The 26594-nt window shown below is 46.8% G+C and overlaps 1 long non-coding RNA gene across 2 annotated transcripts in view; it reads right to left on the bottom strand.

The window, feature by feature from the left end:
* LOC113263414 (uncharacterized) overlaps positions 1–26594 on the bottom strand; it is a 73427-nt gene that overhangs the window by 44584 nt on the left and 2249 nt on the right. The window contains exon 2 of one of the 2 annotated variants that reach the window (XR_007188444.2): positions 24375–24440. This is a non-coding gene — a long non-coding RNA (uncharacterized LOC113263414). Of the gene's footprint in view, positions 1–3481; positions 3571–24374; positions 24441–26594 lie in introns of those variants that run through there. The other variant, XR_008961083.1, reaches the window with a different exon arrangement.

Genomic DNA, 26594 nt, shown 5'->3' with positions numbered 1-26594 from the left:
AGACGAAGGAGACAATTTATACCAAGCAATTGCTATAGTGCCGGACATATAAAATACACTTAGTAAAACTTGTGGGCACAAGGTGTGGCCATAGGACTAGTTGTAGTCAGTGACATGGTGTCACTTCCTCAGGGGAGGAAAAAGATGTTTTCTCTACCCTCGTATGTTTAGTACCTGAAGACTGCAAGTTAAACTGACCAAAGATAGGTGCTGCACAGAAAACAAGCGAAGACCGAAAAAGTAACTGGGCTTGAGAGCATACGGACCATTTTAACAAAGGCTGAGAGACTGTAGAAAAGGATGTTTGGGCTTTTAGGGATAGTAAGTTGTGATAAGGTAAAGATATGGGGAAAACTAACAGAAGGCGAGGTTTTTTTCGTAAGGCCATTATGCAGACTGAGTCAGTACCAGCTCTGTGGTGAAGAGCCATCTACAGTGATTAAAAGTTAGTCTCTTCAGGAGTTGAAAAGAAAAAGACGGATACCTTCACAAAGGGAAATGCGCGCCTGCTTTCAGGCAGGAAGGCAGAGGGCAGAGAATTCCTCCTCTATTTCGGTTTCTCAAGTGCCTTGAGCTCAAAATAATCCTCATGCCAAAGTAGAATATTTGGGGACAGCATATTGTGATCACCTTCACTTCTAAGCTGAACCACTTAATTACCAGTACAAGATCCTCAAGAATGCTTTCCCTCTGACGTGACGACCAATAAATTTCTAGGCAACAGCTTCTCGGTCAACTTGGGGCCCTGAGTACTTGCAATAAAAGCAGAGCCATCTCTGTGACCTACAAGGGCCCATCTAACCTTTGTTATTACACCACTAAAATGTAGGAGTTGTTTGTTACTGCAGCGTAACCTACCCTATCCTGACTGATCGAGCACCACTACCACCACCCCCCCACTGCCAAGGAGAACCAACCCTGAAGGAGGAAGGAATTTGGATTGTTGACCTTGGCCTGGATGGAGGTGATGGGGTATTGTTTCTGAGTGTGGTGTGTGGCTGAGACTGAAAATCCTGTCACTCAACCGACATTGGAATAGTTATCCACTGCCATGTAACATATTATCCCAAAACTTAGCGGCCCATGTGCACAGACCACCACACCATACTGTCAATACTCAGAGCTGGATCTCCCACCTCTCCCAGCCCCCATGCCCTTCCTCCCCCGTCTATCGGTACATCCTCTCCAGCACATGAAGATTACATAAAATGTCAGGTGCAAGTCAAGCTTCTGTGAAAGGAAAGGCAAAATCAGCTGACCGGGTCTCAACACTTAGAAAAACACAAGGGTAAAAGACCACCAAGAAACACAGTTACTTGCAAAGGGGTGGGCGGGGAGCACGAGCCAGCAGCAAGTCACACCTGCACCCTTGGTTGGTGGGGTGAATCAGCACATAAAAATGGTGTCTCCCATAGATGACCCTTTTTCCTCACCTGACCATCTGCCCATTGATGTTTCAATTGCTTATTTCACACTGCTTCCCAAAGGTGTTTTCGACATAGTCTTAACAACCATCATACCAACACATTATCTTAAAAATATATATAAGAAAGAGGTCACTAGAGAACGTGCTGTGCAACCCCTCCATCTTCCCCTCTAGCTACATCTGGGCCACCAAACCCTGTCCCAGCAAATCCTAACATATAAGTGGACAGGTCTAACAAGGACCCTGATGTAATAGCCTAGAAAGAGTTGAACACCAAAAAAAAAATCATGCAAGGAGCCACAGCAAGTGATTTAATATTACCAGGCAGACACCCCTCCTTCCCAAGGAAAAAGATGGCAATTTAGAGGTTCCTCCTGTCCCCAATTCCATGCACACATAATTGCTTCAGGAAAAACAGACCAGGAACTGCTGGCACATTCTACTCCCAGATAGCCTGCCACCCCCACAGGCTGTGTTTCCAATCAGGGTGTGAGTGAATGGAGAGGATGGAGTTCTTCCCTGGAGACAGAGAGGTATCATTTGCAGAGAAATGGAACAGGGTGGAAAAGGGATGTGGAAAATCATCAAACTGCTCCCCAGGCATGGTCAATGAAATAAGTTAAAGCCATCATTTCAAGGTTAAGTCAGGAGACAAACACACATGATGCTATAAATACAGTGTCCCTTCGGGCACCACGGCATAGATCATAACAGGCCAAGGGCTAAATGGGACACATGGTGGGTGCCCGTCTCTGTCGGGCCTGATGGATTGACAGGCAGACAAATATGAAATGCAAGCCTTGCAGCCAGGCCCTGCCCTGGGTGAAATTCCATTAAAATGCACAACAAAGATCAAATGGAGGGAATAAAAAGTAAAAAAGCAGAACAACAGCCAACCTTGGGGGGGTAAGAAAGGAGGAAAGTTAGCATTATCCAGGAACCATTCCCAGCGGCCCCTGGCTACCTGACCTTCAACAACTTGGCAGGCTCCTTCTGAGGCCATGAGACCTCAACACCATCCTGCTTCACAGCCTTGGGAGGGACTCATGAGATAATGCCATAACACACAGCCTCACTACGTGCCTGGCACTGTGCTAAGTGCCCTGGGCATATCCTCTCATTTTGCGATCCTGAGGGTTGGCGGAGGCAGGTTTCATCCATCCCACTTCACAGACGCACAAGCTGGAGGTCAGAAGAGTTCATTCACTGGTGCAAGATCACACAGGTGGTAAAGCCAGCATTTGAACCCAGATATTTCCAACCCCAAAGCTTATGCTTTTATCCCTGCTGCTGCTGCCTCAGCTCTTGGAGTATCACAAGCTACCTGGCCCTCCCCCCACCATCCTTCACCGCAGCTCGGCCAAGAGTGGCACATACAAGCTGCCACTCCCCCCCATGCCCCTTTGTCACTAATTAATAATCATGGGCCCTGCTGGGCCTGCACCCCACTGAGAACCCTGCTGAGAGCAGTGCTTCCGAGTAGCCTCTGCCAACCCACCCAAGGGCTGCAGGAGCAAACTAAGTGGACACATGTGGTTAGCACAACGTCTCAAGTGGAGCTGATGGCCAGCATGAGAGTGCCCAGGAAGGAAAGGACACTCCTCACCCCCTTGGTCACATGTGTCCCCTCTCTATTTGCCTAGCTCAGGTTCTCCTTATCTCTCCTGGGCTACACTTGGCCACAGAGGTCTGTCAGCACACATCTGAGCATGCCTCCTTCCAGCTCGGCATCCTTCAGGGGCTCCCCACTGCCCCCAGGATCAAGCGAATCCTCCTCAGCCAGAACCCTCCCAAAGGCCCTCGCGCCCCGTGGCCACCTGCAGAAGGCCCTCTCGGCTTACAAGACTTGGCTCAAGGACACACACCACACAGCTGATATCGATGACTTCCAAAGCTGAGATGAAAAGGGATAGGAGGGAAAATGTCAGCTCTGTACTGACTCAGCTGTGTATTATTTTACTTTCCATAAACATTTTCATGGTTTTCAAAGTCATGATGAAGTCAAAAGGTAATAAATACATAAAGATGGGGGAATGGATATCTAGTTCTCCATACCTTCTTGCTCTCCCCTGTATGGGTAAGACCCAGCATCCAGGACTCCTTACTGTCCTCACTGACCCGGTTCGATGGCACTTGGGCACTCCTGGAAGACAGGAACTTTCTTTTACATCGCTGAACCTGGAGGGTGAACACCACATCGGAATACTATCTGATGAAAAAAATGAATAAACAATGAAATGAATGTGCCCCTGAGAAATGTTGTTCACTTATGGCGAAGTCCTCTCACCCCTGATGGCTGCCAGTCTGTGCAAGGGGCTCCCCAAGTCCAAGGGAGAGTTCTCCAGAAATAAAGTCTATTGATAACTTAAATAAGAGGGTCTAGATTCATGTTCCTCAAGATGTGACCTGTGCAACTGCACAGGACACATGGCCCATTTCTTCAGTAAGTATACAGCACAGGTTTAAAAAGTAGTCTCTGAGCACCAGGTGTTGTGTGCGAGTGATGAATCACTAAATTCGACACCTGAAACTCATATTGCACTATACGTTAACAAGCTGGAATTTCAGTGAAAACGTGGGGGGAAAAAAAGAAAAAAAAAGTCTCAGGCTTACGAAAAAAAAAGTCTCAGACTTAAGAAATGTTACCACCAAAAACAGTGTGAGAGTCTTTATTGGATACTAACAAACCAACTCTGAAGAGACATTTTTGAGACAATTAGGGAAATTTCAACAACGGAGTGTGAGAGGATATTAAAGATTATCGTGAATTTTGTTAGGTGTGATAATGGTATTGCGGTTGTGCAAAAAAGAAGTCCATATTGGATATGGGTGAAATAATGTCTGAAAATTGCTTTAAAATGCTCTAACTTAAAATAGATTGTACACAGAAAAAATGGTATAGAGATAAGATGAAACATTACGAAAATGTATTGCTAATTATTGGGGCCGGATGAACACATATGGGGTTCTTTATTCTGCTTTTGTATCTACTCTCAAGGATTTCCACAGTGAGAAGTCTTAAAAAGGCTCCTACATTTTAAAAAAAAGTAGCCCGTGAACTGCAAGGGAAACACCTGGCGCTTGTTAAAATGCATATTCCCAGGCTGCTCTGACCAGTCAGGAGGAGGGCAGTGGCCTTGAAGCTGCACGTTACAAGCGAACCCTGCCCCTCCTCCAGCTCTAGCACACCTCGGTTCTGATGAGGATTCCACACACCCGGTTTGCCAGGAACCGGCGTGGATTGCACCCGCTGTCCCCCCTTCCCTCTCAGGAGCGGCCCAGTTTGGACCACGAAGCACACAGTCACTGTAGTGGGAGTGAGCCACGCTCACTCTTCACAGGCTGCCCTGACCTGTGTGTGCTGAACCCCCGCTTGTCTGGCAAGGCCCAGCTCAAGCACCCCAAGACCTTCTCTGAGGACTCCAGGTGAGAGAATTCCTCCACGCTTTACACCACAGACCCAAGCCTACAGGGAGTACCGAGCGCTGGCCTCAGGTCTATCCATCTATGCGGATGGCTGTGATATTGTGACACAGTAAGAAAGAGCAGATTTGGTCTCTGCCCCTGGTTCACGGCCCAGAACTCCTGAAACCTTTGAAATTTCCTGAGTGGTAGCAGTAAGAGTTGTGTCTTTGTTACTCATAATAAGCCTCTTTCAAACACCTGAGTTTATGCTAATGAGGGGACTCCTAGCAGCTGGGAGCTGTTTGCCAGAGGAACCAACCAGGTGATGAGAAGGTTGGAACTTTCAGCCGCACCCCCAGGGAAGGGGGAAGGGAGAAGCGCTAAAGATGGAGCCAGTGGACGCTGATTTAAGTAACTGTGCCTACATAATGGAACCTCGATAAAAACTCTAAACCACGGGGTTCAGAGAGCTTTCCAGGTTGGTGAACACCCTGAGGTGCTGGGAAGGTGCTATGCCAGTAGAGGGTCTGGGGGCTCCAAACTCCAATCCTTGCCACACACGTCTCCCAGTGCATCTCTTCCAACTGACTCGAGTTGTATCCTTTATAATAAACTGGTAAGTGCAAGTAAGTGTTTCCTGGAGTTCTGTGAGCAATTATAGCAAATTATCCAGCCTGAAAACGGGAATGGGGGAACCTTCAATTTACAGCTAGTCGGTCAGAAGTGCAGGAGGCCTGTTGTAGTGATTGGCATCTGAAGGGGGGGACAGTCTTGTGGAACGGAGCCCTTAACCTGTGGGGTCCCTGCTAAATCCGGGTAGTGTCAGAATTGATTTGTAGGAAACCCAGTTGGTGTCCAGAGAGTCAGAAACTGATTGGTGTAGGAAAACTGCTCACACATTTGGTGTCAGAAGTATTGTGAGTAGAAAAACTGTTTTCTTTTAATGCTCATCCTTAGTTTGCCTGTCTCTAGCCTGGGGACTCCTTAAAGGCAAGGACTATGTCTTACTAATGCTGGCACAGAACCCATGGCTGATAAGTGTTAGTTTGATAAATGAAGAAACAAACAAATGAATTAATAAACAGGAGTCATTGTGCTGGGCATCTCATGAGACATATCTGTGCTAACTTAAATTCTGACTTACCATCATGATGAGAGGTTAGGTAGCCTTAATTTAAGATGACTAGTGTGAAAACTGGGTAAAAGCAGGGGGGAAATGTGATGTAGCACGTGGGGGAAAAGATCAAAATTTCAGAAAGTATGTGTACACTAATGGTAATTATAAAAATACATATGTCTACTATTATTTTTATGAGACCAAAAGGTCATACGCAAGAGAAAAAATAGTGAGATTTTCGGCAACTATACTTGTATTTCATGTATTTACATTTTCCAAATATTCTTTTTTTTTTTTAAGATTTTATTTATTTGAGAGAGAGTGCACAAGCAAGGGGGAGGGGCAGAAGGAGAAGTGGACTCCAGGCTGAGTAGGGAGCCCCATGTGGGGCTCTATCCCCGGAGGACCCCAGGATCACGGCCCAACCAACTGAGCCACTCAGGCGCCCCCCACCCCCCGCACCTTTTTTTAAGGAAAGAAGAAACTGGGAAAAACAGCTTGGAGTCTGTTTTGGTCTGGTGGTAAATGCATGACCCCAACTCCAGCACCACAGGGCCCCTCCCAAGGCCCCCACCAACCCCAACAGAGGAGAAAAAGCCTGCAACAATGCCTCTGGCACTGGGGCAGGGGAGGGAAGTGGAGACAAACCGTTTTTCCACATAACCCCTAGGTTTCCCCTGGTTGAGTTTGATAAGACCTCCAACCCCTAAGACAGGGAGTCAATAAATTTCCATGCTCTGCATGCTGCACAGACCCACGTGTACGGAGGTATTGAAAAGAGCAAAGAGCTTCAACAGTCCCTCGGTCTGTACCGAGAGCATCCCGGGCTTTCCAGTCATCCTGCAAGGAGCCTGCTCCAGTATTAACAGGTATCAATCTAATATATTGTGCAGCAAGCACCATTATTTTCTTCTCAATCTACTTTACCTGCCACATCTCTCAGGGGCAGATTGGAAAATATGTGGTAATTATATATTGATAGAACGGGGGAGCAGGTTATATACGGACCCATTGTACTTGGCTTCCTTATTAACCAGCTCAGATGTGCTCTGTGGGATCCTTCTTTGCTCTTTAAGGAATCTCTGGAGCTGAGCTATTATTTTGCTGTTTATGATTTTTTTTCCTTGCTCGTAAAAATTGTCCAGCTTTACCAGAACCTCACATGCACCAAGCCAAGATGGGGCTTTGAAGCACAACCCTGGTGTCATTCTCCTTGGCAAGGTTCCCACCACGAAGCTGGCGACTTCCACACAAAGACACACAACAACTTCACCGGGCTGGCTTCCCAGTCCCCTGCACCACTTCATCGAGGAAGAGTCAGTCAGTAGGAAAAGTACTTAAGAAAAAGTCAATGAACCATATTGGTGAGCCTTCCGAACAAATTATTTTTTTTTTTTAAAGAAACATAGCAAGCTATAGGTTTAACAGTAGGTTTTCCTCACAAACACTAATGATAGTAGTCCTCAGTGAAGAAGCCACAGGAAAACAAGAACAGGCACCTCTGGGAAGTTTAATGGTCTTTACTTAGTTGATTTGTCTGGACTGGTTAAGCAAAGGGAGAGGGAGGAAGGGAGGAGGGAGGAGTAAGGGAGGGGAGGGGTGAAGGAGAGATGGGGGGATGAGGGAGAGATAAGGGAGGGAGAGGGAAAAGTGAGGGAGGAAAGGGGGAGGGAGGGGTGAGGGAGAGATGGGGGAGGGAGAGGAAGGGGTAAGGGAGGAGGCCTCTGGTCGAAGACCTCTGAGTAAAGGGCAGGTGGAAAGCAAGTGGTAATCCACAAGCACTTTGGGACTGCTGCCCAGGTGATCTAAATGGATGGTTGGTCACTCTGAGTGATCTAAATGGATCTCAAGTCTAGAAGAAATGTGAGAAGGCCATATAATCCACATATGGTGGGTGCAGCCAAACCGTTCCAACCCCGTCACTCAGCATGCACTCACGCAGCATTTCCTGGGCACCCAATTCCAGCTGGAGTCCCACTGTCCCCAGCTGCCCAGACCTCAGGCTCCCCTACGGAAAGGTGACAAGTGGCAGTTCCCTTAATGTGAGTCCTGACACCTGGGTTCTCCTACCAGCCCTGCCACCTGATTAGTGGGCTGGATTTCCACAGGCCTTGCTTCCCTGTACCCTTTCCAATCAGAAAATAAAAAGTGGGGGAGACAGTGGACCACTTATATCCCAACCAGCTGTGACAACTGACTGCATACGTGCAAAGAACCCACCCCATATTGCTGCTTTCTTTTCTTAGCCTGGTCTTGTCTGTCTACACGGTTCTTGTGCCAAAAGCTACCCCTGGGTGGCTGAGCCGAACAACTGCGCAGGGGAACTGCCTTCCATCAGGTGGACCTGGAAAGGGCACAAGGAAACAGAACTTGCCCTCGAAGGTGAGACTCTGCCAGTTAAAAATTCAAGCCCAGAAATCATCATCTAACTTATTGAATACAACCTACCACCACCACTTGCAAGGAAAAAAAAAAAAAAAACACAGCCAGTGTAACCTCACCAATAAGTAATTAGGGCAGCGTACTCCCTCTAAAATGAAACCACCAGCACTGGAACTTCAGTTAAATTTAATTACTACCTTATTTCCTTTACAATAGATGACCCAGTTTTTGGATAATATTCTCAGAAAGAGATTACGTGTGGGTGTAAAACTCTGCCCTATCTTCAAGAAGCAGAGAGACCATTCACTGAGCTCACCTAATCCACCCAGATATGTGTGCAAGGCGAATGGATAAGATACAGCCCACGGAAGAAACACGCTCTATTCTTACACAAAGGCCGAAGAGGCAAGCAATCCGACATTTATGCCTCTAACAAAAAGCAATCCCATGGATCCCCGAGCGCTGCTTGTCAGGCTTGCTGACCAACTTCCAGAGGGCAGCCTTGGACAATTATATGAAGAGCCCGTCACCCCCAGCGTATGCAGACCCAGATACGCCCCAGGCCCTGGATCCCCGGGCAAGGATGGGCCCCTGGCACAAAGCAGATCTACATCTTGGCCGCTGCACGGACTCTCATGACCTAGAAAGTCCCTGATCTGGCAGGAAAGCAGAGAGGGTGGGTCCACAGATGCCTTGACTTGCCCTCACTACTCACCACAGTTCTCCTAGGCTGAGCTGAGCACAACGCACAGTGACATGTGAATGACCATGAATGGTGACATGTGCAGTGAATGGTAACAGAGAGGTGTCCAGAGCATCCCAATCCCAGGCAGCCAGAACATCCTGGAAGACAAGATCAAATACGTCTTCGTTCATTCCTTCCCATAATGAAAAGTGAGGGGGTGGGGATCAACATCCTACCCTCAAGGAGCTCAGAGACTGGGAGGGAAATAAATATGTAAACAGGCAATCATAAAAGAGTAGAATTAATTCTCCAGCAGGAGGAAAAGGTAGCAGGGGAAAGAGAGAAGGAGAGTCAGGATGGCTTCCTGGAGCTCAGGACCTTGAAGGCTGGATCTCAGATATAAAAAGAAAACGAGAGCCATACGGGGTACAGGGTGGGGTGGGAGAAACTAGACACCCCAGATGAAGGGGTGCAGGCCTACCAGCAGAGAGAGAGGACGGTAGTTCGAGGAAAGCAAGGGCTTCCGTGGGACCGTAAGGAAATGAGGAGGAAATGAGGGAGTGAGGAGGAAACAGAGGAGCCTGCTGATAAGTGGGTGTAGACTGTGGTGTTAGCGCCTGAGCCCGCAGATCTCAAGTGACACGGAAAGGCTTTCAGCAGGCCAGTGACAAGTCCACATCTGTGTTTAAGAATCATCACACTGACAAAAATACAAAAATGTTGTCACTAAAGCAAAATACAAAATCAACAGAAAGGGGGGTTGATGAGGAAATGGTGAATGGCTGACAGTGGCTGAAGTCAGGGGATGGGAACATGGGCGTTCGTTATACTATTCTCTCTCGTTTCATCTAGGCTTGAAATTTTCCGGAGTGGAAATGTTTTTTAAACGAACATGAATCTTTTTTAAATCAGAAGCATGTCTTCTTGTGATTTTTTAAAAAATGTTATATATCCTAGCTCATTAGCCAAAAATAAATGGGAGTGTGTTTGTATTTTTTTTTCTTTCTACATTTTAAAAATACCACCGTGCTGCAGGGTGGCGAACAGATTGGAGAGAAGGGAAGAGGGGACAGGAAGCCGTTAGGAGGCCGTGTGGGGACCCAAGTGAGAGACGGTGGTGGCCTAGACTGACACGGTGGCAGGGCGGATAAAGGGCTGGATTTAAAACATTCAGGAAGTACAATGGCCAGGACCCGGTGACTGACTAGACACGAATGAATCATGCATTCGGGCACTCTCTCTCAAAGATTTAGGGCCACCTGCTCTGCCCACAGCACTGCCAGGGACTGCAGGAAAATGAACAGGCAGGTCTGACATGAGGCCAGACATCAGCACAGCTATCGATGACAGAAATAAGATGAAATAAGCCAAAAGGACAAAAACAGTCTTGGAAAAGTAAAAAAGTAAAAGCCACAAGTAAACATTAGCTTAAAACATGCTGTAATACCAGCAAAACTGAAAAATGCTGGAAAATAATTTTTTTTAAAGATTTTATTTATTTATTTATTTATTTATTTATTTATTTGACAGAGAGACAGCCAGTGAGAGAGGGAACACAAGCAGGCGAAGTGGGAGAGGAAGAAGCAGGTTCATAGTGGAGGAGCCTGATGTGGGGCTCGATCCCATAACGCCAGGATCACGCCCTGAGCCGAAGGCAGACGCTTAACGACTGCACCACCCAGGCGCCCCTGGAAAATAAATTTGAGGCATTTAACCACACGCACTTAAAATGTGAGAACGATAAAAGACAGCCAAGATAAACGGTAGGATTGCATCATAAAAGAACAGTACTACAATCAAAACTATAGATAAAAAGCAAAAAAGGGAAATAATATCAGCTAATGGACTATATTAAAAAGATTAAACAGTGAAATAAAATTATTGAGGATGCATACATTTTGCTAAAGTACATTCTAACCAAAGGATATCCATCTATCGGGAGAAGCACAGGTTGTGATGTGGAGACCAGCTGCCCAGGCCACCTGCTTAACCTCAACCCCCAGAGCCACCTTGACGGGCTCCGAGCCCAGCCACACCAAGTACTCGCCATTCCCCAAATCTGCCCTGTTTTCCTTAAAGGACACTGCTGGGAGGAGGTAAGGATTACACTGCGCTATCCACAGAAAAGGCTCCTAAAAATCCCCTCTGCACATCCGTCCTTCTCCTCAAAGCTTCCCAGTGCCAAAAATCTCTGCTGTCACGCCCTCCCTGATATATTGTCCGTTCCTAAAGATGCCTGCCTTCTCCGCCCCAGCACTCTTGCTTCAGCTGAGAGAGAGACCCTCCTTGCCACAGCCGTCCCCTGGGGGACAGCAGTCCAGCTTGAGCCTCTGAGGGCTCCTCTTAACAGAAAGAGCACCTTAGACCTGAGTGAACGGAATTCTCCCCCTCATGACATCTACACACATGCCAGGCTTCCCCCAAAACTGGACTCTTCCTAAATAAAGTGTCCTAGGGTCTGGCCATGGGCCTGGCACATAGACAGTGCTCGGTTAACATCTGTTGAAGGCAAAGAAATGAAAGGAAAGATCGGTAGCCTTCCAGCTGAAGTGGTCAGGGCTCCATTCTTGAACAAGGACAAATGCCACAGCAGGGATCCTGGCCCCAGGGAGGCTTCTTTCAATGCGCGTCTCAGGAGAGAGCCCTGGGCTCCTGCCTTGCACGCGGGCATTGTCAGCTCTTCCCAAAAGGCACGTAAGGTAGCAGCAGGGATGCCCTCGCGCAGGGTCCATGGCAACAACGCGAGGAAGGCAAGGGCAGTGCTGCTGCAGGGCCTCGAGGAGAGGCGGTTTGCAGGCACGGATCAGGAGGGCTTACCGGAGGAAGGGGTCAGAGCCAAGGCTCCAAAGATGGCGAGGCCGCCTGGATGGAGGGAGAACAGGACAGGATTTCTAGCAAGGGAACAGGATATGAGCCACCACACGGAGCCGATTTCATCCCCCAGCACAAAGACTGCCCTTCCCCCAGGCCCCCAGCACACAGTCAGCCAGAATCCCGCAGGCAGCGTTTCTGTGCAGCGTGAAGCAAGTTCCCCAAATTCCACCGTGGCTACCCAAGTCGTGGCCAGATCACATCTCTGTGATGCAGAGACCTGCTACTGGGCTTTCAGCAGCCCCTCCAGCACCAAGCCACCCCGGGCGGAAACTACATTTGCATTTTGGACAGCCTTAAGTGTGAGAAGCCATCACACTCTATTCTCTGAGGGAACATAACAATTCCAGCTGCCTCTTCCAGAAGGCACTCCCTGTGAAGTTTAAATAGCCAGTGACAGTTCGCAGCATTATACTCCTTAGCACGGATTTGCCTGACCTCCTGTATGAGCCAGTTCTCAGCTCTCCCAGCCATTCGGGTTATGTAAATCGTGATACATACTTATGACTAGCAGGACGATTGCTGGCTTTTTATTTTTTCAGTTCTAGAAAGAGCAAGAACTTCCTTTGTCTCAACTTTAGGGAAGCCTTGACAAGAGGTTCACCAGCTGTCCAGCCTTGCATTCATCTGAAACGAGATGCTTTCCTGGAATTTTCCTGTCTGTTCCAAACGAGACCCTGGTACCACAGATCTCAGACAGTACCTCGAGTGAAGGAGAGCCCTGCTAGAGACTGAACGTGTGCGTCTCCCCTCCAATTCAGATCTTGATATCCTAACCCATAATGCTCTGGTGTTTGGAAGTGGGACCTTGGGGAGGTGATTAGGTCATGAGAGCAGAGCCCCCACACAGGAGATTAGTTTCCTTATAAAAGACACCCCAGAGAGCTCCCCTGTCCCTTCCACCACGGGAACACAGAAAGAGGACAAGCGTCCATAAGCCAGAACACAGGCCCTCACCAGATTCTAAATCTGCTGGCACCTCGACTGTGGCACTTCCCGTCCTTCATAACTGGGAGATATAAGTTTGTGTTGTTTGCACACCGTTCAGTCCGTGATATTCCGTGGGAACAACCCGAACAGACGAAGACAAGGCTCCAATGCAGAACTGACAGGAGATGGTGAGGAACCAGCTTCACGGCTCCTGAGCTCCCCACCCAGAGGCCTTTATCTGCTTTGGGAACATACAATTTTGAGAGAAGAGAGGAAAGGGGGAATCTGTGAAGCGAGTATTTTGAAGAAACAATTAAGATACTGTGAGCCCCACACGCCGCTGCCACATGAAGGGAAGAGAACGTGCTTTCTGTCAACTCAAGCCTGGGGAGGGGGCTTCCACGGGGCCAGTCGAGGACAATGAAGACCATCCCAGTACTTGGGGGGCGCTGGGTACTGTAGAGAACACTGGGGAGCACGTGGCAGCCAGAGAAAGCATACAGATGGGACTGGCCTGCACCCCCAGGGTTTACACGAACGGGATGTGGACAACGTGGGAAAGCCAGGCTGGGTCCATCTTAAAGCCTGCCCCAAAGGATGCCTGGGAGGGGGTGAGGCCTCCAAGGGCAGGAAGAAATGTGGAGAAACATCACAAAACCAGAATGAGACCAGCACAGAAGGGGAGAAATGACATGGTCTGCATCAAGGGAGCAGCAGGGGGGCTCCCAGGAGGAGGCATTCCCAAGCAGCTCACCAGAGCATCCATGAGAAAGAGTCAGCTAAGAATATCTGCCAGGCCTGGGAGTGGGACACACAGAGCAGTTCAAGGAAGAGCTCTCCTGGCTCCCTCTCCTCCTCTCGTCCCTCCTGGAGCACCCAGGGTCAGTAAGGGCAGTTACAGGGTACAGACAGAAGAGCAGACAAAAGAAGAAGGCCATGCCTCTGCTCTGGCGAGGGGTCGGCCACAGTGAGTGTCCAGCTGTGGGAAGGACACAATCCCATATTCATTAAATTCAGAGATTTGATTAATTTGGGGGTCTAGATATTCCTAATTTCTCAAACATGTTTGCAACTGACATAACCGTTGGATCGTCTGCTGCCTACGAGTGAGTAGAAAAATCAGGGACTTGCCCAAATGTCATCAGAGGCAAGGGAAATTCATCCCCCCACCCCTACCCAATAAAATTTAAAAAGGCAATGAGAGACAAAATAAGGCTACCTTTGATTATATCCCGAAGTCAGGTTTGTTTAATACAGAATAAAAGCCATGTATCACCGTTGCTATCAGCACAGTTGAGAAGTAATTCTTTAAACCTGTTTTTCAGATTATAACTTTTGAGCCATATATTTAGAAATTATCCTAAGAAAATCATCCTAACTACAGACAACGAGACTGAACGCATCCTTGTCTCTGCCTAGACACTGAAGTTCAATGCGCCCAACACGAACTGCGGGCTTCTCCCGTTTGCCTGCTGTTCTGTAAAGGCGTCAAAGCTAAAGGCTCACCTTCGCAGTCTCGCTTGCGCTAGGAGCGGACTGTGACACAGCGCGGGCCGGTGAAACACAGCCAAACGTCTCCAGGTGCGGCCTTTCGCCTTCTACCTTCCCCACGGTAAATGCAGTGGAAATGGCCAGAACCACAGCCATTTAACCACCATTAGGTCTTAAAAAGCGGCCAAGGGAACTGCAGAGAATCCAGAACTAACATCATGAGCCACTGAACTTGGCAATTATGCTCTCTCTGCGGAACTCATGCTAGGTGAGACAAATAAACATCCATTCATTTAAGACACTGTGGCTGGGTCTTCTGCCACTTAGAGCTAAATGCAACCCAAGGCTGTGGAACATTCGCACACACATACGACACATACATGCCTACCAAAATATCTATCTATCTATCTATCATCTATCTATCTATATATATATATATGAGAGCTACACCAAAATGTATGTGTGCTGGGATTGTGTCTCATTTTTATTTTCTTCCTTTTCTCCTGCTGATATTTTAAAATTTTTCTGCACTGAACACGTGTTGCTCTTGTGATAAGACAAAAAAATTTATGAAAACTACTTTTTGACAGTGAAGCCCTAACTATGCTCACTGAAATGTAGACATGTTTCGTGGTCCTCAAGAGCTCTGTGTTCTTTGTTCTATGGCTGGCTCAGCACACACCCACCCCAAAACACTTCTATGAAGATGGAATCCTGAAGAGACCACGTAAAATTCTACCAAGATAAACTGAGCATGAAGTGATAAGGAACAGATTTATCAGACATGAAAAGGCAGATGTTGATCATATTTGGGGTAAAATCTGCAAGGCCTAGAGATTACAGGTATCACAGGAGAAAAGAGAGCAAATCAAAGATGGCTGAGGGTTGGGGTCCCAGGTACTCAATAGTAACTGACAGGACTAAGGAAGTTGGGAAGCAGAGCCAGCTTTGGGGAGGGCAGAATCATGATCTGTTTTGGACAGGTGGGACTTAAAGCTGGTGGTGGGACCACCCAGGAAAGAAAGCCAATAGGCTGGGGTGCTGGTTCAGTCAGTAAAGTGGCTAACTCTTGATCTCAGCTCAGGTCTTAATCTACGGGTCATGAGTTCAAGCCCCATGTTGGGCTCCATGCTGGTTGTGGACCCTACATTAAAAGGAAGGGAGGAAGGGGAAAGAAAGAATGAATGAATGAAAGAAAGAAAACAAGGAGGGAGGGAGGGAGGAAGGAAGGAAGGAAGGAAGGAAAAGAAAGAAGGGAGGGAAGAAAGGGAGGGAGGAAAGAGAGGAGGGAAAGAAAGAAAGAAAGAAAGAAAAAGAAAGAAAGAAAGAAAGAAAGAAAGAAAGAAAGAAAGAAAGAAAGAAAGAAAGAAAGAAAGAAAGAAAGAAAGAAAGAAATCCACTAGTCTGGTGATAATTGTTCACCCAGTAAACCCTCAGTGAACACCTAATACATGAGCAGAATCACATGCTAATACACGCTCATCACTATTCTATATACAGAGACAAATAAGATATGGTAGCCGCTTTGCTCAACAGCTTGCAGTCTGGAGAGACAAAAAACGTAAGCACCACGGCACAGCAGAACTTAAAGAAAAGCTAAGAAGAACAGGTAATTCTGATTCCATAGCGAAGATTTCACCAAGATGGTGGAGCCTGGACTGAGGCTTAAAGAATAAAAATGTAATATATAAGAGAGAAGGCAGGGGAGAGACTTACAGACTGAAGAAGCCTCATGAGCCAAGGCACAGAGGCACAAGGCGCGCTACCCAGCTGACAAGGGCAGAGTCTGGGCAGGTGTGATGGAAGAAGGGGCAGGGCCAGCAGGGGAACAAGGGAATCCACAGGCAGAGGAATCCAAACACCAGGCAATGAGGAGCCCCTGGGAAGATTCGAAGAGGGTAGAGGAGGGATCCCACCGGTATTTGAGGAAGATAAGCCTGGCTGAGAAGGCCAAACTGCAGAGGCAAGACATCAGAGGGGCGGAAACCAGTTAGGAAGCTACTGAACCACGCAGGCAAGAGAGAAGAGACTTGAACTTGGGGAATTTCAGGGAATGGTTACAAGAGATGAGCTGACACAATGATAGGACTTCGTGACTCACTGCGGGGATTTTTGAGTGAGAAACAGAGAGGAGTAAAAAAATTGCTCAGCGTGGTACCTGAGAAGGTGAGGTATTTGCCCTAATAAAATCTTTGCAAACCTAATCCTGCTTTAGGGTCTATGTCTTTATCCTAGACTAACACAGACATTTTTTGTTCTTGTATAATTAAAAAAAAAAATTCTAGCCGTATTGAGATATCTGACATGTAACATTGTGTTAAGATGTACAGTGTGATTATTTGATATCCTTCTGTATTAGGAATATTTACCCCAATAAGGTTAGTTAATACCTCCTTCAAACATAATTACTATTTTATTGTGGTGGTGGTGGTAGTTTGATAAAATCTAAGTTTTACTCTCATAGCAACTTTCTGGTACACAATATAGGACGTGTTAACCGTAGTCACCCGCTGTACGTTAGATCCCCGAAATATGTCCATCTTAGTTTGTACCTTTTTTTTTTTAATAATGATTTTTTATTATATTATGTTAGTCACCATACAGTTAGTTTGTACCTTTTGACCAACATCTCCTAGTGACTCCCACGCTCCAGTCCCTGATAATCATCAATCTAATCTCTGTTTCTATAAGATCAACATTTTTAGATTTCACATATAAGTGGGATCATAAAGTACCTGTTTTTCCCTCTCTGACTCATTTCACTTTGTATAATACCCCCAAGCTTCATTCCCATTATCACAAATGATACGGATTTCCTTCTTTTTTTGTGGCTGAATAATATTCCATTGTGTGTATCACATTTGAGATATATATATATATGTATATATATATGTATGTATGTATATATGAATATATACATATATATCTCATTTTCTTTATCCATTCTTCTGTCAATGGACCATTGTTTCCATGTCTTGGCTACTGTGAATAATGATGCAGTGAACATGAACATGGGAGAGCAGATATATCTTCAAGATGGTGGTTTCATTTCCTTTGGATATACTGCCAGAATTGGGATTGCTAGACCATACCATAGCTAGACCATCCCGCAATTTTTTGAGGAACCTCCATACTGTTTTCCATAATGGCTGCACCAATTTACATTCCCAACAATAGTGTGCAAGGGTTGTCTTTTGTCAACATCCTCAAAGGAATTTCTCTCTTGTTGGAACAGCCATTCTAACAGGTATGAGGAGATATCTCGTTGTGGTTTTGATTTGCATTTCCCTGATGATGAGTGAGGTTGAGCACCTTTTGTTTGTTTGCTATGGAGTTGTATGAGTCCTTTATATATTTATAATACTAACCCCTTATCAGATATATGGTGTGCAAATATCTTCTCCCACCCAATGGTTGCCTTTTCATTTTGCTGATTGCTCCTCATGCTACGCTGTGTTATTTCATTTGCTCTAGTCTCTTTACTGATTATTGCTTTGGTTGCTTGTGCTTTTGGTGGTATACATACACAAAAAAATCATTGCCAAGAACTATGTTACAAAGCCTTTTTCCTATGTTTTCTTCTAGGAGTTGTACAGGTTCAGGTCAACACTGAAGTCCTTAATCCATTTTGAGTTAATTTTTATGAGTGACGTAAGAGAACTGCCCAATTTCATTCTTTTGAAAGTTAATATTCTGTTTTACCAACATCATTTATTGAAAAGACTACCATTTCCCCATTGAGTATTCTTGGCTCCTTCTTGTCACGGATTAGATGACCAGATATGTGTGGCTTTAGTTTTAGACTCTCGATTCTTTCCTTCAGACTCTCTGTCTGTTTTTACATACCTTACTGTTTTGATTCCTATAGCTTTGTAATATAGATTGAAATCATGAAGTGTGATACCTCCCACCTTGTTCTTTCTCAAGATTGCTTTTGCTATTCAGTCTTTTGTGTTCGATACAAATTTTAGGATTGTTTTTCTATTTATTTGAAAAATGCTAGGGTGTCTGGGTGGCTCAGTCGGTTAAGAGTCTTCCTTCGGCTCAGGTCATGATCCCAGGGTACTGGGATCGGGCCCCACGTCTGGCTCCCTGCTCAGCAAGGAGTCTGCTTCTCCCTCTCCCTCTCCTTTTGTGCTCTCTCTCTCTCAAATAATTAAATAAAATCTTTTACAAAAAAAGAAAAAGAAAAATGCCATTGGAAATTTCATAGAGATTTCATTGAATCTATAGATGGTTTCGGGTAGTATGGGCATTTTAACATTAAGTCTTTCAAACCATAAACATGGAATAACCTTCCCTTTGTCTTCAATTTCTTTCATCAGCATCTTATAGTTTTCAGGGTACAGATCGTTCACTTCCTTGGCCAATTTATTCCTAAGGATTTTATTGCTTTTGATTTATTATAAACGGGACTTTCAAATTCTTTTTCAGATAGTTCATGGTTAGTGTATAGAAATGCTACTGATTTTTGCACGTTGATTTTATATCCTAAAACTTTACTGATGGTGGGGGGAGGGAGCACGTGGCATCTCTGGGTCTAGATGGGCAAGATGTGCTGTCAGTTCAGGCCCCTGGGATCCATAACATTGACAAATGTGTGGTGTTTGGCCCATGCGTAGGGGTCCACAGTGGCTACAAAGGCTCCTGGGGGCCTTATCAGTGCCTCCAGGTCCAGCGACTAGGGACCACGGCTGGCAGTGGTAGCAGCTGTGCGTGGTGGTGCACACACAATCAGCTGTGGGGGCCAGCTACAGGTGCCTGCATAATGGCAGGGGTCAGAGACACACACACATCATGGTAAGGGCCGCGGCCAGCAGCAAGGACAGGGTCAGCTGTAGGCGCACTAGCAGCTGCAAGGACCCTGGCTGTCAGCACGTACTCCTGTGGCTGGAAACTCTCACCATGGGCGTGCACACAGCAATGCTGGCAGGTGACGAGGATCAGGCCAGCAGTGCACAGGTGTACAGCTAAAGGGGCTTAGCTGCAAGTGAACCCAGTAGCGCAGGCCTGTGACAGGAGTCAGGGCCAGTTTCAGGCTGACAAGCAGCTGCGAGGGCACTGACTGTCGATATGCACTCCTATGGCTGTCGGGTCCCACCGCAGGTACACGGCAATGCAGACCAGTACCAGGAGCTGGACAGGAGGCATGCAGGTGAAGAGTCGGGGGGCTAGCCACAGCTGAGCCCCATAGTGCAGGCCAGTAACCAGAGACGCTCAGCAGCTGCAGGGGCCTCGGCTGTCAGCATGCCCTTTCACAGCGGCATGGTCTTGTCACAGGTTCGCACACAACAATAAAGGCATGTGACAGGAGTCCAGCCTGCAGCATGCAGGTGCATGGCTGGAAGGTCCGGCCCCAGGTACGCACACAGCAGTGAGGTCAGCCATGGGGGTCTAGGCTGTCATCTTGCACTTGAGCAACACGGGGGCTGGGGCTGGCTGCTGGGACAGATGCCAGGCTCCAGAGGATGGGAGCTTGGGGGGAGATGTAGAGAGCAGGGAGGGACTCAGCAGCTGGCTTTAGCTAAGACGAATACCTGTGGAGTGAAAACCAGTAAATCTGCAGGTGGTCTGTTGGTTTCTTCAATGGCAAAAGCTCCTGGGGTCCTATTCAGAGCAGGTCACCGGGAACCGCCATCTCTCCTGCTCTGTGGCTGATACTGGCAGCCTCGGCTCCTTTTCCTTGTTCCCAGCTCTCTCTATAATCTCAGGTCTGCTGATGTCTGTGTGGAGTGAAACTGAAGTGAATCCCGGGGCAGTGCCCTAGAAGCCTAGGGAAGCTGGCCACACACCCTGCTCTCCCTTTTCCAGCGAGGGGAGCTCTCCCTAGGTCGGGATTCTCTCTTGGCACCGAGTGGATTCCTCCTGGGGGCAGAGATGATGTGGACAAAATGAAGCTGTTCTTCCTTCCCTTTCCGCGTGGTTATTCTCAGGTGTTGCGTTGCTGAAGTTTCTTAAGTGGACTGCAGAGCACTCCCGGGCTGGTTTTGCTCATGGATAGTGGTCTGTTGATCTTTGTGGAGGGATGGAGGACGGGGTCTCCTATGCCACCATCTTGGCGACATCACCTCCCTAACAGAGGCTTTTGGAAGGAAGGAATCATGTTATACCCCAACCCCTATTATACAACAAATGTTCAGTAAATTAATAAATACAGAACGAGGGAATCGATCAATGAAAATAGAAGTTCCTACAGTTTTGTTTTTTTGGGTTTTTTTAAGACAATAAAAAAGAAGAGCAAAGAAATCACAACAACTTCTCTTCCTGGGCACCTGGCTGGCTCAGCTGGTAGAGCACGCAACTCTTAATCTCAGGGTCACGAGTTCAAGCCCCAGGTTGGGCATGGAGTCTACTTAAAAAAACAAAGAAACAACTTCTCTTCCTATCCTTGCCTCTAATCAGCCCAACAGCTTCACCTATTTATCTGAATCCTTCATTTTTCAATGGGCTGCTTTGGCAAAAAAAACCAAAACAACTCCCCCCCTAAAAAAACCCCAAACCTGACATAGATTCTGCACCCTTCTTATTACTCCGCCAACTCCTACTGGGACTCAGTGGCCTGCAAAGCTCTTCACTAACAAATTAGTCCCCGAGTGCCCAGGAGAGAAGTCCCCGCTCTCAGACTGGCAGATGGGATGGTTTCTCCGATTTGACAGACGGACCGAGCCCACACACCACTGCTCGGGCTAGGCATCTGTTGCATCAAAGCCCCCAGAGGACCGAGCCCTCCTCCCATGTGCTTGACCAACTATTGCAGCACCTTTTTCTGATGTCAAAAGCCAAACTGAATCTTCCATAGCAGTTCCAGATTTGGCAGATTTATGCTCAGCATGTCGAGATCCAGGAACTCATTATGACACATAAGGTCGTTTGTTCAGTAAAACCACAAAAGCATAAATGAAAAGAGAAACCAACGGCCACACGGCAACAAAGTGTATAAAACAGCAGGAATCACACAGACTCCAATCCCATCAGGAAAATAGGAGGTGATTAAGGGGGGAAACAAACAGCTTTAATGCTCTCGCGTGGAATGATTGCAGCCTTTCCCTGAGTCATCATTTATGAAAATAAATTCACTTATTTCTAGCAAGCTATGCTAAAAATGTATATATACAAAAGGCCGGGGCTTCTTTCTTAGTTGTTTAGACTCTCATAGTAATTCAGTCCAGGTCAGTGGTTCAACTCCCGTGTGGCCTCAGTAGTTTCACGGAGGAAAACTCAGTGCACCACCGAGATCACTGTGCTTCCTGAAGTCAGTCTTCCCTCCAAGTCTTACTGGCTACCGGCATCATGGGTGGACAAGCAACCCTTCTCCAATTTGGAAAAGCAACACCAAATCTTTATGCTTTAAATATAATGAGTCATCCTGCATCAATCACTTTTTTATTTATGCGATGTTATGAGCTGAATTGTGTCCCTCCCTCAACTTATATGATGAAATGTGACTCACTCAGAATGTGACTTCATTTGCAGATGGTGTCTTTAGAGAGCTAATTAAATTAAAAATGGAGTCACCAAAGCGGGCCCTAACCCAATATAACTAGTGTCCCTTTAAGAAGAGGAAATTTGAACAGAGACACAGACAGAGAAAAGAGAACATGAAGACACAGGAGAGACCACGGCCATCTATAAGCCAAGGAGAGAGGCCTCGGAAGGAACCAATCCTGCTGACACCTTGCTTGCAGATTTTTAACCTCCGTGACTGTGAGACCATAAATTTATGTTGTGTAAGCACGCAGTCTGTGGTACCTTGTTTTTGCAGCCCTGACAAACTAAGACGTGCCCCGCTTTCTCTAACCAACGTCGTAACTCCAACAGAACGTAAGCTCCAGGAAAGCAAGGATTTTTGTAGGTCTGGACTCCTGCCATATTCTCAGCATCTGGAGTGACGCCTAGTAGAGAATGGGCACTCAACTAATATTTGCTGAAGAATGACTTACACAACTTCAGTTCAGAATACCATTTTGAACTATTCTTCCCATCCCTCCTACTCCGCTCAAGTCAATACTGGTTATATTGTTGAAAAAATGATTCAGGGAATCCAAACCACCAGTAAATGCACCACGTCCATTTTGTCCAGTCCGATCAGATGTGCATGCAGTCTCTGCACCGGCTTCCTCTTGGATACACAGTTGCTGGTGACAGATTCCGACCATCAGAGACAGAAGAAACCGTCCCCTTTGTTCGGTTTTGCTGTGGCAAATCCACAGCATAAAGAGTCACCTCCAGCCCGAAAGACTAGTGACCTCACAGGAGCCAAGGGGGCCTGGCTCAAACTTATCCCAGACGCCCACCTATCCCTCAGTCAGGCCACCTCCACCACTGACCCAAACCTCAAGTATCCCCCAGTTCCATTCAACATGTTTTTATGGAGCACATACTCGGTGTTCAGCAACAAAGCAAAAGGAAGTGGAAGACATGCATATAAACATATGAGCCCAGCCCTCCAGCTTCATGGTATGTCTGAGATGCAAGGAGAAATAGAGGAAGCTTGTGGCCTGGAGACAGAAGGGAACCCGGACTGGAGTCAGGAGACCTGCTGGCCAGGGGCAAGTTCTCTGTCTCTGCAGCGTCAGCGTGCCCGTCTGCAAAATGGGGAGGGCAGGGGGGGCCTCCCCAAAGCTCTCTTCCGGTCAGGCTGTGGATCTGTGGCTGGGGGGACAGGCTGCCTCGTTCGGTTGCAAGGACAAAGAGAGCCAAGCAAGTCACCTCCAGGGAAGGGGTGGGTGAGGAAAGTGATTGTCAGAGACACAGGGGCTGGACCTGAGAAACCCCGAGAACAGGAAGTTGGGGGCTCCTCTCTGGCACTTGATTCACTGTGTGCCCCACACAGTTCTTTCCTGTCTGCTAATGTATTTGCATTTTCCGCTCCCTCAGAATCTCATTTTACACGTGGCTTTGGCCATGGCTCTGTCCCGCTCTCTGCCTCAGCAGGTCCCTGGTAAACCCTCTTCACGTTTGGGAGCTCAGGTTCCCGAGACAGAACATCTGGTTGCTCTCACTCACCTTTTTAGGCCAGATGATAACCATAATGTAGTGTGGCCCGGGCATGCTTGTGCCAGGCCCCAGCCCAGGCTACAGGTACGGTGGGGGATGGGGCACAGGCCAGGCCTGGCACTAAGCGTGGCAGCTGAGGCAGCAGAAGGGATGGCAGGCAGCCTCCCTTAGAAGGGGGCACAGTGGATCATTTGGAAGTCAAAGGTCATGATGTATGGTACAGCCAAAAAGTGCCTAACGCAGTATATTATCTGGAATGCGGGTTGGACTGCCCCACAAGCGATGGCACGTCATCTCCTATACCCTCCCTCCTGCGTCCACAATTAGACTGTACCGGGGGTGCGTGGGTCTTTACCCTCTGACTTAATTCTTCTGGAGACCGGGAAAGCGGTCACAGTCAGTCCCCTGACCATCAATAATCCTAGGGCTAGGGGCACCCAGATGGGTCAGTTGATTAATCGACCCACTCTCGGTTTTGGCTCAGGCCCTGATCTCAGGGTCTTGGGATCAAGCCCTGAGTTGAGCTCTGAGCTCAGCATGGAGTCTGCTAGAGATTATCTTCCTCTCCCTCTGCCCCTCCCTCTGTTCCTCACCCCCCTCCCCCGCCCGCTTACTCTCTCTCTCTAAAATAAATAAATAAAATCTTAAAAAAAAAAAAAAGGAATAATCCTAGGGCTATCGCACTGATGAGTCATGCCTCTAAGCACAGGGAGGTCTGCGATCAGGCACAAAGGCCCCTGGATTACAAATGATAGTCCTGGGCCATTTGTGTGACCTTGAGAAAAATCACTTAACCTTCTGGACCTTGATTTCTCACTTGTAAAGAGAATAACATCTTCCCTACATCTTTTATAGAATTATAATGAGAAACAAAAGAGGAAACAAATTAAAAATTGCTTTTAAAAGCATAAAGTCCTAAATGCATTTAAATAAAGAAGTTAACAATAACTTCAGTCAAATCAGAAAATAGAGTCTATAGGAAATACAGGCATAGAAAAGAAAAAAAAAAAAAAGATTAGAAGGAAATACACCAAAATGGTCAGTTGTCTCTGGTATACAATGATAATTACCTCTGGATGGTGAGATATGGGTGATTTTCCTTTCTTCATACTTTTATCCTATTTTCTTCAAATTTTCTGTAACAAATACATTAGTGTGATAAGTCGAAAAATATTCCATTAAAAAATATGTGTATCAAAGAGATCTCACTTTCTTCCCTGGCTATGTTAGTTGCATTCTTGGACATTCTATTGTTTTGTTTCTAAGTGTTTCACTTACAGGCTGAGCAAAGGAAATAAAAGAAGGTCAGCTTCAAACCAGTCAATTTCTGCTGCATGTTAGCTCGCCTTTGAAAGAATGCAATAGCAAGAGAATGCGGAACCTCCCAGCTGCAATGAGACTCACATGGCACGTTTGCATTTCAGCTACTGGGGCTGCCCTTGCTCTCCGCTACTGAGATTTAACTCTGCAATGCTGTTTCCTCTCATCTTGGGACCACACATGATGCTATTGTGAAAATTATTTTTAAAAATGTTCACAGATCCTCAAGTAAAAAGGTACAACGTGGAACGTTTATGCATATGAGATTCAAAAGTGGTACTGGATACCCGGAGCCAACAGATCAGCAATGGTAACAAAAACATACACTTTTGTAGCTGACCTAAATATATCTTGATTCTCTACCGTGTGCCACACTCTTTGCTAAACAGAATAGGATAGAAGGTGACAAAGACAGACCCAGTCCCCGAGCACCTAACACAGTGCTGAAAAAATATATGAGCATTTCTGCTTCTGGGGGCGCCCCCTCCCCACAGACGTGGGCAGGGCTGTCCTGGAAGGGATTTAGAACCCAAGGTCATGCTAAGGAAAAGAGGCCAGAAACCAGGGGCAAGCCACCTGTGTGCCCCTTTCACCAACTACACTACTCCAAAAAGGGGGGGGAGGACAAATATTATTTATCCCTTTGGAATCAAATTATCAAAGATAAAGGAGAGAAATAAGTGTCTCAAAAGCTAAACTGAGTGAACAGAGACCATTAGATGATACTAAGGAATCACTGTTAACATTTTTGGAGTGATAAAGTTTTTGCGGCTATGGATTTTTTTAAGTTCTGAATGCATACTGAAGCATGTAAAATGAAATCACGTAAGCCTGGTATTTGCTTTAAAATAATCTGAAGGTGATGGGGAATTGGAGATCTAGGACACAAGGAGGACAAGATCGGCGAGACTGGCCACCTGTTGATAATTGTGGAAGCCAGGTGACAAGGACACCAGAGGTTCCCAGACTTGTCAGTACATGGGACCTAGCCAGGGAGCATCAAAAATGCTGATACCTGCGTTCCAACCCCAGAGACAGAGGGTTAAATGGTCTGGGAGGGTGCCTCAGCATTGGGATTTTCAAAAGATCCCTAAATGACTCCAATATGCAGGAACCAATAGCTTATACTATTCTCTGTATTGTTTTTTAAGATTCTTATTTATTTATTTATTTGAAAGAGAGAGAGAGAGCACCTGCATGTGGGAGAGGAGGAAGAGCAGAGGGGGATGGAGAGGGACAAGCAGACTTCGGGTTGAGCAGGCTGAGTGCGGGCTCAAGCCCATGACCCTGAGATGACGACCTGAGCTGAAATCAAGAGTCGGAGGCTCAACCAACTGAGCCACCAGGCGTCCCTATTCTCTATATTCTTGAGTGTATTTGACATTTTGCAAAGTAAAAGTGTTTTTTTTTTAATGCAATGAGGATAAAATGTAGTTAAGCATCTGAGGATAGAGGACCCCGTGGTCCCCCCCTGCCCACAGCTGTCTCTGCACCTCTTGGTTCCTGAAAGACGGTGGAACCTGCATCAACCCACTGTCACCTACAAATGCCCCCCCCCCCCGCCCCGAGCCCCTAAAAGGAAGGAGCCCCTGAAGGTGGCCATTCCCCTGAGTTTTCAAGTCTGGATCTAACAATGCAGCCTCCTCCCCCCTCCACCTCCACCCCTCTTCTCTTAGCCACCCGCACAGCACACCAGTCTCCCTCTGCTCCTTCTTTTGTGACATGAATTACCACTCTCACCTCCTGCCAGGAAGGGGAGGCCAGGGCTTCCTAACAGCCCCATGATTGCGATTAATCATCCTCAGATGGACAGATGTTTTTTACCTACTCATTTCCAGCAGGACCTCTCACCTGGCTTCCCAAAGACCCCCACGGACAGGCACATCTTACAGGATAATGCTTCATTTTAACCAGAATGTCTCAATAGTAGGTTTCATGTTCTCAGCTGTGCTCACAGTGGGGATGTGATT

The sequence above is a fragment of the Ursus arctos genome, unplaced genomic scaffold (genome assembly GCF_023065955.2).
Source record: "Ursus arctos isolate Adak ecotype North America unplaced genomic scaffold, UrsArc2.0 scaffold_1, whole genome shotgun sequence".
NCBI lineage: Eukaryota > Metazoa > Chordata > Mammalia > Carnivora > Ursidae > Ursus > Ursus arctos.
This window is presented reverse-complemented; position numbering and strand designations above follow the sequence as displayed.